This window comes from Chrysemys picta, chromosome 3 (assembly GCF_011386835.1).
Source record: "Chrysemys picta bellii isolate R12L10 chromosome 3, ASM1138683v2, whole genome shotgun sequence".
NCBI classification, from domain to species: Eukaryota; Metazoa; Chordata; order Testudines; family Emydidae; genus Chrysemys; species Chrysemys picta.
In genome coordinates, this window is record NC_088793.1 from 141,781,181 (window position 1) to 141,792,260 (window position 11,080).

At 43.7% G+C, this 11,080-nt stretch overlaps 1 protein-coding gene across 3 annotated transcripts in view; it reads right to left on the reverse strand.

Annotated features, from left to right (window-relative positions):
* AHCTF1 (AT-hook containing transcription factor 1) overlaps positions 1 to 8,053 on the reverse strand; it is a 75,378-nt gene extending 67,325 nt beyond the window's left edge. Inside the window, exon 1 of one of the 3 annotated variants that reach the window (XM_005311505.5) lies at positions 7,867 to 8,053. The gene's annotated coding sequence lies outside the window, so the exon portion shown is untranslated. Of the gene's footprint in view, positions 1 to 7,691; positions 7,711 to 7,866 lie in introns of those variants that run through there. The other 2 variants (XM_042845840.2, XM_065589179.1) reach the window with 2 other exon arrangements.
* Between the last annotated feature and the right edge of the window lie 3,027 nt (positions 8,054 to 11,080).

The following is an 11,080-nucleotide window of genomic DNA, read 5'->3' on the forward strand; positions in this document are numbered from 1 at the left end:
TACGTAAATCTCCCTCCGGGGTCCAAACCAGGTGGGAGATTCTACAGGGAGTTCATGGCAAAAGGAAGCGGAGCCAAAGGCTCTGAGATTTGGTCCCAGGAGGCAGTGAAGCCAAGGGACTTATCCCAGTGAGAGAGAGACATCCTAAGGGTGGTCATCACAGGGATGTTCCAGAGCTGTTTGAAAGCACTGGACCTGTGGATCTGTGACCACAGGTCCTGCTGAAACTGGTGCAGATAACCATTTAAGTGTTAGGGCTGGTCTCCACTACTGGTAGATCAACATTGCTGCAATCAATGCAGCAGGGATCGATTTAGCAGGTCTAATGGAGACGCAGTAAAGCAATGACAGATCGTTCTCCAGTCGACCCCAGCTCTCCAAGAAGAGTAAGGGAAGTCGACCGGAGCGTGTCTCCCGTTGACTCAGCGCCGCGAAGACACAGGGGTAAGTCAACCTAAGCTACGTCGAATCCAGCTAGGTTATTCACGCAGGCAGAGTAGCATAACTTAGGTCGACTTACCCCCATAGTGAAGACAAGCCCTAAGCCTTTTTCAAAATCATACATCCTGGCAACTAAGTTGTTTTCAACATCAATTCAGCAGCACCTACTGTTCACAATTTGTCATTAACTGGTCGGTTCATTAGTGTAAATGGACTATGGTGATCTAGATTTAACCAATAAAATTTATGACAGTTACATAGGCATTTTTGTTAGTCTGCTGCTATTCACTCTGGTAGGTGGTGCAAACACACAACATCTCTGATATGCAGATTTAGAAGCCTAATTTTAGGCCCCCTGGTTTGAAAACTTTGGCCACTGTACTTGGCATTTACTCTGAACAAGTATAATCATAATGGTGGTAAGAGCGCCTGTGCATCATTTAGAACCTTATGTGTAGACACTGGTGTGTGAAGACATTCCAGGGACTTATAACTAAGGCTACGATTATGTCACAGAGGTCATGGAAACTGACTTCCAGAGACCCTGCCCCAGAGGCTGAAGCTGTCAGCAGGCAGCCCCACAGCTCTCAGCTGCTGCAGGAGAGGGCCCCCTGCAGCTGCCCAGCCACGGCGGGCCAGAGGGGACCCCAGAATCCCTAGAAGCTGTGGGTGCTGGACCCTCCTCATTTTGTCAGGGGTATTTTTAGTAAAAATCACAGTAGGTCATGGGCTTCCGTTAATTTTTGCTTATTGCCCGTGACCTGTCAGTGATTTTTACTAAAAATATCCCTGGCAAAATCTAAGCCTTACTTAGAACACTGGTTGCAACCTAAATGTTGTAGTGCAAATAAAGCTCTTACATTATCAGTGCATGCTGGAAGAGAGATTATAGACCGTTGAGATGCCATTTATAACAACTACCTTGGAAGACAAACACTGTGTGGAAACAGCCATACCATTAGAAGGAACACAACTGCTATTTACAATTAAGTTATGTACAAGCAGTAACCTAGCTTTAGAGGGCAGGGGGAAGGGATGCTGCGGGATGGACAGGGGGACCTGCCTTACTCCACATCACACGGACACCCTATTTGAAAGATGTTTAAAGAAGTCTCTGTGTCTATTGTCAGCATCAAAAAAAGCAGCATATACCAATGGCAAAAAGTATAACAGATGCAGAGCCTGGTACCAAGAACAAGGCAACATTTTGAAAAGAATGCTGCTGATGGCAAGGACGCTGCTGCAGTCAGCCAGTCTGAAAATTCTGGATCTATTGTTTCCTATCCCAGCATAAAAGACACAGAATCACAACAGAGACTGTTAGCATTTCTAATGGGATAAGATAGTACTGGCAGCAAGTTATGGGCTGTTGGTTTTGTTTGTTTGTTTTTTGTCATTTAAAAACTGACAATGGGCTGCATATTTTTATTTGCTATAAAAATCCCATAAGGAAAAAGGCTTTTTACAGTTTTAACATGCTCGTACTAATGGCTTTGCTTAGTTTAATTCTAACAATAAACCTAATATGCTTTGAAGAATAAATTAATTGTCTAGTAAGTCAGAAATACAACAGAGAACTTTATTATAGAAAAAAGAAGACCAAAGAACAGCAGTTTGTTAAGACAAGTCATTGTCTGAACAAGACACCAAATGGAAATATTAGCTCGGTAACAAATTGACTATACTTTTAATACATCAAAGAGATAGATTTTTCTCTCTTCTACCAGGTGAAGAGGCAAAATTTCTCTTTAAGATACTTAAAGATAAAAAATGTAAATTGTTGATTTAAATCAATTCCCTTCTCAACTAATTAAAGGACTAAAATAAATTTTAAAGGCTTGTCTTAAATCAATGGTTCACAAGCTATGGTCTGTGGAAAACTGGCAAGTCACGTGGTGCTAATACACCACCCATTCCCAGTCTAGGTTTTTCATTGCAAAAGAGCCTGGAGGCCTGTAAATGCACCTGGAAACAAGGAACCAGCCTACAGACCACTGCTACATCAGAAGGAAAAGAGAAATAGGAATTGCCCAAATATACTGAAGCTACTAGTGGGAGAAGAATGTGCAGAGGAGGAAAAAGCCAGCCAGGGAGTACATCCAAGGGAGTAGTTGAAGCAAGCAGCCAAGCAACAGGGAAAAGGGGACCATGCAGCAGTGAAGCACAGGAGGAGAGGAACAGAACAGATGGGAGGGAAGAGACACATAAGAAGTAGACACTGATTAACTTTTTTTTAAAAAGCGCAAACATTCATCATGTAAGACATACAAATATATTAAATCCATTCCTATTTTTTCCATTAAGGCAATTGTTGTAGATTAGAAAGGGGAGGGGAAGGGGACAAGAGAATCTGCAATGTGGTGTACACACCATGAATCTGAACCTCCAATTTAAGTTAATCCACACACATGCAAAGGTTAAAGGGTCACTGTTCAACATACACTCATTTCCACTGGCAAATGTTGCTACCGCTTACTAGAACATCTAAAGTTCTGAAATAAAAAATTCCAGAAAAATATGTTCTACTCAGTTTACTTTTGGCATTTGACAGCTATACATGCAGTCAGTTTTGCTGTTTTGATGATTAGCTGCATTTCCTATCATGAACTGCTCTGGAAGAGTTTACTATTATGCTCTTCTGCCAATCCTGCTGGAAGGTGTTCACCAATGACAAGTAACAGCAAAGCTGAAGCTAAGATGCAGTAACCAGATGAATGAATGTGGAGAGGGGGGTAGAGGGCCAGACCAGAGCCAGTTTAGTGTTGCTCTTAAACTCACCCAAATGAGCCTCCTAAAACATCAGTAGAGGAGCAGAACAACCCTTAAGATTGTTTTGTTTTCTTTTTAAAGGATTTTTTAAAATTCCAAAATGTACTGTTTTAAGTAGAAAGAACAGGAGTACTTGTGGCACTTTAGAGATTATGTTCTAATAAATTTGTTAGTCTCTAAGGTGCCACGAGTACTCCTGTTCTTTTTGCGGCTACAGACTAACATGGGGGCTACTCTGAAACCTGTTTTAAGTAGACTATTTCAAAAGAATCAAGTTGGCCGTGTCCCTTTATGTTTAAAACCACTGGTACATCAGTGATTTTGAAAGTACATATTAAAAAAAAGCAAAGTGTAATGAAGTGCACAGAATATAGGAAGGTATCTGAGGACATCAAATGAAAGATTATCCTTATTTGTGAGATCCATTTAATCAAGAAACCAGATGAAGCAACTAAAAACCAAGGACTATTTTTTGTGCCTATTTGGCAACTGCAAAAAGATCCTGATCAACAGGCTAGCTTCTCCTAAAATGGAAGAGTCACTAATTAACAAGAGGCTAAAAATAAATGGTAAAAACATAAAAAGTTACCTGGAATTTTCCAGCAGAGGACACAGTTAAGGACTCTAAGAGTCAAATGGCCATCATCTGATGGAACTCTGTTCAAGTGAATGCTTTTAATGACATTCCAAATATGGCACTTGTCTTTGCCATTACCTATTTGGAAATGCTAACAGCAGGCTCACAAGGAAATCCCTGAACTTTGCAGAGCCAGATTGAAAATCAAAATTTAAAAGGCTGTGGATTTTTGGGAGGTGCTATGTGTAGCGCAAAAACCTTGGGTTCTTTTCTAGGAGAGAGTTTATTCTGTGACACTATGGCTTTGTCTATAGCAGAGACATTTAAAAGTAATTACTGCTGATTCCAACACCAGTTCAGCTGAACTGATGAGCATTGTGAAGAAGACAAGGCTCCAGTGGTTGGCCCCACTTTTAACACAATTTTCATTAAACCTGCTTTTCAGCAGGTTTACTTAAATGGTGGTACATATAACTGCCAGAAGCTACCAGAGCCTTGTCTACAGTAGGGCTTCCTCCAGCAAAGAAGGAAATTTTGTAAGTTTTGCCAGCACAGATATGGCCTAATCATAATTGTGAGGAACATGGACCTGCTCTGTAATTATTTATGAATTCTGTATATTGACTTGGTTATTGGGACATTAATGTAGAATTTACTCAGTATACTCAACAGGGCTGCTGGGAAACAAGCGGGAAAGCAAAAGAATGGCTCAGGTTAAGACACCTTCAGCAAATACTTGAGGGTTAAGTCAAGTCACTGCCTCCCTGACTCCACCACCCGCTGAATTCACCAAACTAGGATGGACAAGGAGGGCTAACAACTAGCAACCGATCAGATCAAAAAACTGGCTGGATAAAAATGACTTTCTCTAGGGGGAAGCAGTTGTTGGGGAGCTGTTCAGATTGACGCAGAAACACTCTGAAGTATGTGAAGTTAGAACTGCCTGGCCCACCATTACAGGAGACTTTAGGTAAGATATGTGCATGTAGATGGTTTTAAAAATCCTTTTATGATTTGTTCCTACCATTAAGATTCAACAGTACTTTGGTTTAAGAAGGCTGTCTGGTCACTACACTCATCCTGGTTTCAGACTCCCAAAAGGAAGAACCAGAAGCACTCAAACCCAGTGGGACCTGCTGGTACACATGGTCTCTACACAGTGTACTGTAGCCCCAGGCCAAGTGGCAAAACTGCAGAATTCCAACCCAGGAGAGGTAAATACATGAGATCCGATACTCAAGGGGGGGCACTCAGATACATCAGAGAGTAGGTAGAGAGGTACAGCTAGCCCTGTAAGCATGACACTAGTATGTTCCTTGCTACTAAAAATCAGGCAGCCAGCAGGGGAGTTTGAAGTGCTACATGAATAAGCCAAACCTTTAACTTCCAGCTCTCTCCTGTTCCAAAGCAGTAATTTTGGCATCTCACGCTTCAACCATTTTTCCCTTATACTACACACTTCAGTTCTAGGACTATCACGGGCTATTTTGGAGAAAGTCAACGTGCCATGGACTTAGCAAAGCCAGAGTTCTGGGACAAAAGATGCCATCAGTTTCAACTGAAAGGAGTACCCGTAAGACTGGTTCACAGAAAAGCAGTCTTGTTTGGCTACTGCAGAGCAAATCAAAGAAGGGCTCAGATAACTTTGTAAGGGGAATCCTCAACATGCTCTTTTGCAAGGAGGACTGAGTAGAGGTAGGGGAGAAAAGACATCATCCAAGATACTATCTTTCATTTACCCAAAGTCTCAACATTACAATAGCTATCACATTGGATGAGAAAGGTTGAACATTACTTTTTCTGGAGCCAGTCAACATTTCAATCAGCCACACAAGGAATCTGTTAAAACAATCTGAGGCATTGCAACTCCCAGCTAACTCTGAACCAGGGAGATGGGGACCTAATACTTCGGGAGGCAACAGTTATTACACAACAAGCATGGGGGAAGGGTTAAGATGATCTGGTTTACTGACCAGCAGTAAAAAGTATGTGTAAAACTCTAGTACATAGGGGGGGAAATGGGAAGAGTCTGCAGAAAGGGAAATGAAAGAAGATAGCGAGTTCACTTTGGAAAACACTATCCACAGTTTATATTACACAAAACTATTTTTCTTTTTAAACCCGGAAGTATTTGATGAATCCTGGAGGAATGTTAGGAAGAGAGGGAGCTTTAAGCACAATGGTGCTCATGTTCAATGAGCCGGCAATTCTGTCATATCTTCCCATAAAAGGAATAAATACGTTTGTGATTTATTGGTGGTAGCAGTTGGTAAGCTCATCCCTACCTGTATTCAGAAACAGCCCCCCTGCACAGGACCCATGAAGTTCTGGATGAGAACCTTGATATTTAACCTAGAAACTAACCATCACTGTAATAAAGCCACTGGCAAGAGAGAGCTTGTCTATGCCTAATACAAGAAGAATCAGGCCTATTTCACTATTGCTGTTACACATTGCTTACTGAGAGGCAGGGTGATGAGCGATGATTTTTGTAGTTTCACTCTGCTGCCTCAGGAATTCTATGTGCAGCAGCAGGAGTGAAAGCCCACTGAGCTTCTGCATTAGCTGCAGCCAATAAACTCAATCTCTCACCTTGCATTAGATTATTAGACTTGGCACACAAAGTTTGATGCAAAGTTTAAATGATTTCCAAACATATGTTCAGAAACAGTACTGCACCAAAAAAGTGTACGGCAATAACCATGCTATAGTACAGGCTTATTTTTTGTGGTGAGGGGGAGCCACAAAGAAGTTTACATCAGGTTTTTGTCTACATCACACAATGAATCTTAAACTATTAGAGTAAGTGGTTATCACTGCTCCTTCAGCAGAACCATACTTGACAGTCATTTTTAACAAGACTATACACCTATTACAGTTCTACACCCAGCATATTGATTGACTGAATAAGATTCTGGTCAGTTTAAATCCTGATACTCAGTATGGAAGTGATTAACCTAAACTTCAAAAATGATTCCAGGACAAACAAAAGCAAATAGAAATAATGGAGGAAAAGAGTGGGGATGTATCCCCAGCCACTCCAGGAGGCAGGAAGCTGTAATGCTGCCCACATACAACAACTATTAGGCAAGACTGATATATAGACTAGACAAGACTAGATTCCCTAAGAGCATACCCCTTAAACCATCCCATTCCCGCCTTATCAGGCAACCAGCCTTAACTGAATTCTGATTCTAGCCCCTGCTACAGAGCCCCATTTTTACACCACCTTCTGGCTGTCGATGTTAGGAAAATTATCAGACAACAAAGGTTGAAAAGATTTGTTCCTACTGATGGAAGTTTTGAGCTTATCGTGGTATATCTAAGGTTTATGAAAACCAGAAATGAAATTCTGAACTGTTTACCATCATTATAATCAGCAACTTTGTGCGCTACCAACTGATACATACAGTACTTTAATAAAAACACACACACACACCCAGCAGCAGGCAATAGAAAGTTGCACCGACTCTGTAGCCACATGGCTACAAAAGTCAAACATGCACGGGAACCTCACAAAAACGCACTACATTTCGGTAAACTATCAAAAATGGACCCGCTTTTAAGTGCAAACCTTCCCATGCCCCCGCCCTAAAACCTAGGGCGTCTCCGGTCCACATGCCCCCCTAGAAACTGTCTGACGGGGGAGGGGGACGGGCTAGGGACGAGGCAGTATTATTGCCAGGGAAAAGCACAGCTCCTTTGGCCGCCCGGGCGGCTGCGATCCCCACACACCCACCAGCGCCTCCATGTGCTCTGCCGGGCCTAAGCGCCGGCGGGGCGGCACCGAGCGACCCTCCCGCCTCCCCGCGGTTGGGCTGCACGGGGAACAGGCTGCGGCCGCTCGCTCGGGCACCAGGCACCGCCATGTGCGGCGGCGGCTGCGCGGCCCGGGGTCACTTACATAAGGAGCCGGCTCCCCCGCCCCCTCGCCTGCCGGGCCCGCAGCGGCGGCGCCGGGCCGCTCCCTGCCTCCTGAGCCCGGCGCCCCCCCCCGAGGGGGCCCCCCCGTCCGTGCCCGGGCGGGGAGCCGGAGCCGGCCTAGCCGGGCGGGCTGCAGCGGAACCTCCCGCAGGTACCTGCTGGGGCGGGTGTCACCGCCGTCTGCCTCCTGCCCGGCGCGTCTCCTCCCCCCCGTGCCGGTCACGGCGACGGCATCTCCCCGCAGCGGTTAAGGCGGGCGCCTGCCTCTCCCGGGCCTGCCCGGCTCCGCCGCACTCAGTGTCTGCGCAGCAACCCGGCCCCCCCACGCACACTCGCTCACCACCGGGAAGGGAAGGTGGGGTGGGGGGGCAGATCTCGCGAGAGCTGCCGCCGCCACCGCGGGAATTTTCAAATTCGCAACCTTTCCCTAGGCTCAAGCGGCCCGGGGGGGGGGACAGAACGCAACGGGCGTAGAACTACAAATACCAGCATGCACCGCTCCATCCGCTGCTCTGCGGGTGCCAGTAGTCCACGGAGCATTGCAAGCCGGGAACTGTAGTCTCTTTAGGACTACAAAGTACAAAATTGCTCATCGTTCAGGCCGGAAGGGCTGTTCTTTGGCCACCCTGAAGAGCATTTGAGGATTTCTTCTTTCCTTTTCTTTTTCTTTTCACTCCTAGAGTCTCACGCACTAGCGCAAGGATTCAATTCCTGGGCTAGGAACGCATCAGGGATGGCTTATTTGTTTAGAAAAGCCTTTTCCAGAAAGACAGCAATTGTTGGACTCAAGTTTTTCTTTTCCGTGCGTTGATGTTAACTTCCTGAACTCAACTTGACTATATCTGTATTAGACTTAGGGTGACCAGATAGCAAGGGTGAAAAATCGGGACGGGGGTGGGGGGTAATTAGCACCTATAGAAGACAAAGCCCCAAATATCAGGACTGTCCCTATAAAATCGGGACATCTGGTCACCCTAATTAGACTGAGGGAACGCCAATGTCTGCAAAATTTAAACTTTAATTTAAATCAAATAAATGCACAGCCCTTATGGTGGTCACGCTATCATTTAAATAGTGAAAGGCAGTTTCATGATGTTGCTGCTTAGGACGACATGAGCAACAGCAGATGCAGGCACAGAAGAGCCTCCTTAAAAAAGAAAAGGAGGGATTGTGTAGCAAAGATCCTCCTTCCATTGCAGCCTTCAGGAGGTTAGCAATTGAGGCTAGAAAGAAGAATGTCACCCCCTTGCCGTTCATTTCTTCAAGTATCTGAATAGGCAGGGTGCTTCAAATGTACTAGGAACCCACTAGCCAGAGGGTGACAAAAGGAGGGAGTACCCTAGCAGGATCCAGACTGCGCAATCCAGAAAGAAGTTTAGCACCCTCCCTCTTCTCAACAGCTGGGAATACGGACTGAGCATATGTGCCTCACTTCAAGCTTTTCTCCTGAAATTCAAGCTTTTAGGTAATTTCCTATCTCTATTTCGGAATGGTGATACTGTAGCTGGCATGAAAGAGAAAAAGAGAGAGTAGGGTCCTATTCCACCAGCCCCAAAGCTGACAGTGCTTACTATCATGCAGAATTCTTTAAAGAAAAGGGTATATTATTTTCCTGATTAAAAAAAAAATCAGAATGTTAATTCTTTTTCAAATGACAAAGTGGTGCAGTGGTGATGTCACTCAAGAACAAAGCCTCTTTAATTTCCTATTGTAGAAAGGTATAGTCATAGACATAGATTTTATGGGAAGAAGAGACCATTATGATTTTCTGGTCTGACACGTGTAACAAAGGCTAGGAAATTTCACTCAGTAATTCCTGCATTAAGTCCATAACTTCTCATTGAGCTACAGCAAATCCTTTAGAAAGACTCCACTTCTGATTTAAATACTTCAAAAGATGGAGAATCCAATCTATCCCATTTTGGATTAAATTTGCTGTTCTTTCCTCCCCAGCAAAGCATCATTATTTTTATAGCTGTTTAAGTCTAAGTTAAGTTTAATAAAGACAAATGCAAAGTGCTCCACTTAGGAAGGAACAATCATTTTCACTATACAGAATGGGAAGAGACTGTCTAGGAAGGAGTACGGCAGAAAGGGATCTAAGGGTTATAGTGGACCACAAGCTAAATATGAGTCAACAGTGTGATAGTGTTGCAAAAAAAGCAAACATGATTCTGGGATGCATTAACAGGTGTGTTGTGAGCAAGACACGAGAAGTGTCTTCCGCTCTACTCTGCGCTGGTTAGGCCTCAACTGGAGTATTGTGTCCAGTTCTGGGCACCACATTTCAAGAAAGATGTGGAGAAATTGGAGAGGATCCAGAGAAGAGCAACAAGAATGATTAAAGGTCTAGAGAACATGACCTATGAAGGAAGGCTGAAAGAATTGGGTTTGTATAGTTTGGAAAAGAGAAGACTGAGAGGGGACATGATAGCAGTTTTCAGGTATCTAAAAGGGTGTCATAAGAAGGAGGGAGAAAACTTGTTCATCTTAGCCTCTAAGGATAGAACAAGAAGCAATCGGCTTAAACTGCAGCAAGGGAGGTTTAGGTTGGACAGTAGGAAAAAGTTTCTAACTGTCAGGGGGGTTAAACACTGGAATAAATTGCCTAGGGAGGTTGTGGAATCTCCATCTCTGGAAATATTTAAGAGTAGGTTAGATAAATGTCTATCAGGGATGGTCTAGACAGTATTTGGTCCTGCCATGAGAGCAGGGAACTGGATGACCTCTTGAGGTCCCTTCCAGTCCTAGAATCTATGAATCTATGAAAAGTCCTAGATGTGTTAAACAGAGATTTATAATTGAAAAAAAAAATGTTTAAACACAAAATAGTCCCCCAAAGCTAACTATTAAGAATCCCCCCTCTGGGTATGTAAACCAAGTCCAGGTTCTTTTTAGATCTGATGTGTCAGAAGAAGCAAACACCTCCCTGTCAGCACTGTAATACAGGTGAGATTTATCATTCAAGGGGATCCCATCATGTCAACAGGGCATTGCCTATGGAGCTTGCCCCCAATCATCTTTCTTGTCATCTTCTAGCTAGTAGAAGTCTGGTACATTTTGCAAGTGCTGATTTAATGTTTTAATAACTTACATTAAGCTATGTATTTGAGGTAAGGACAGGAGGTTAGAACTTTAGATTTTTGCACTTTAATGTTGTCAAAAATAGTTTTGCAGACCTAACTGCAAGTTTCCTAACAACAACCAAAAATAGTTGAATAAAATTTGTCAGTTATAGCTAGCTTTCAAACCTAGGCTCTATAGAATATTTAGATCTCTGGTGGTTTTGGTCAATGTCAGCCATCAATGAGTTTCTTTTGGAGTCAAAACAGACTGGGTTTTTTTGAGACCTGTTTTCTTGGAGTGAGA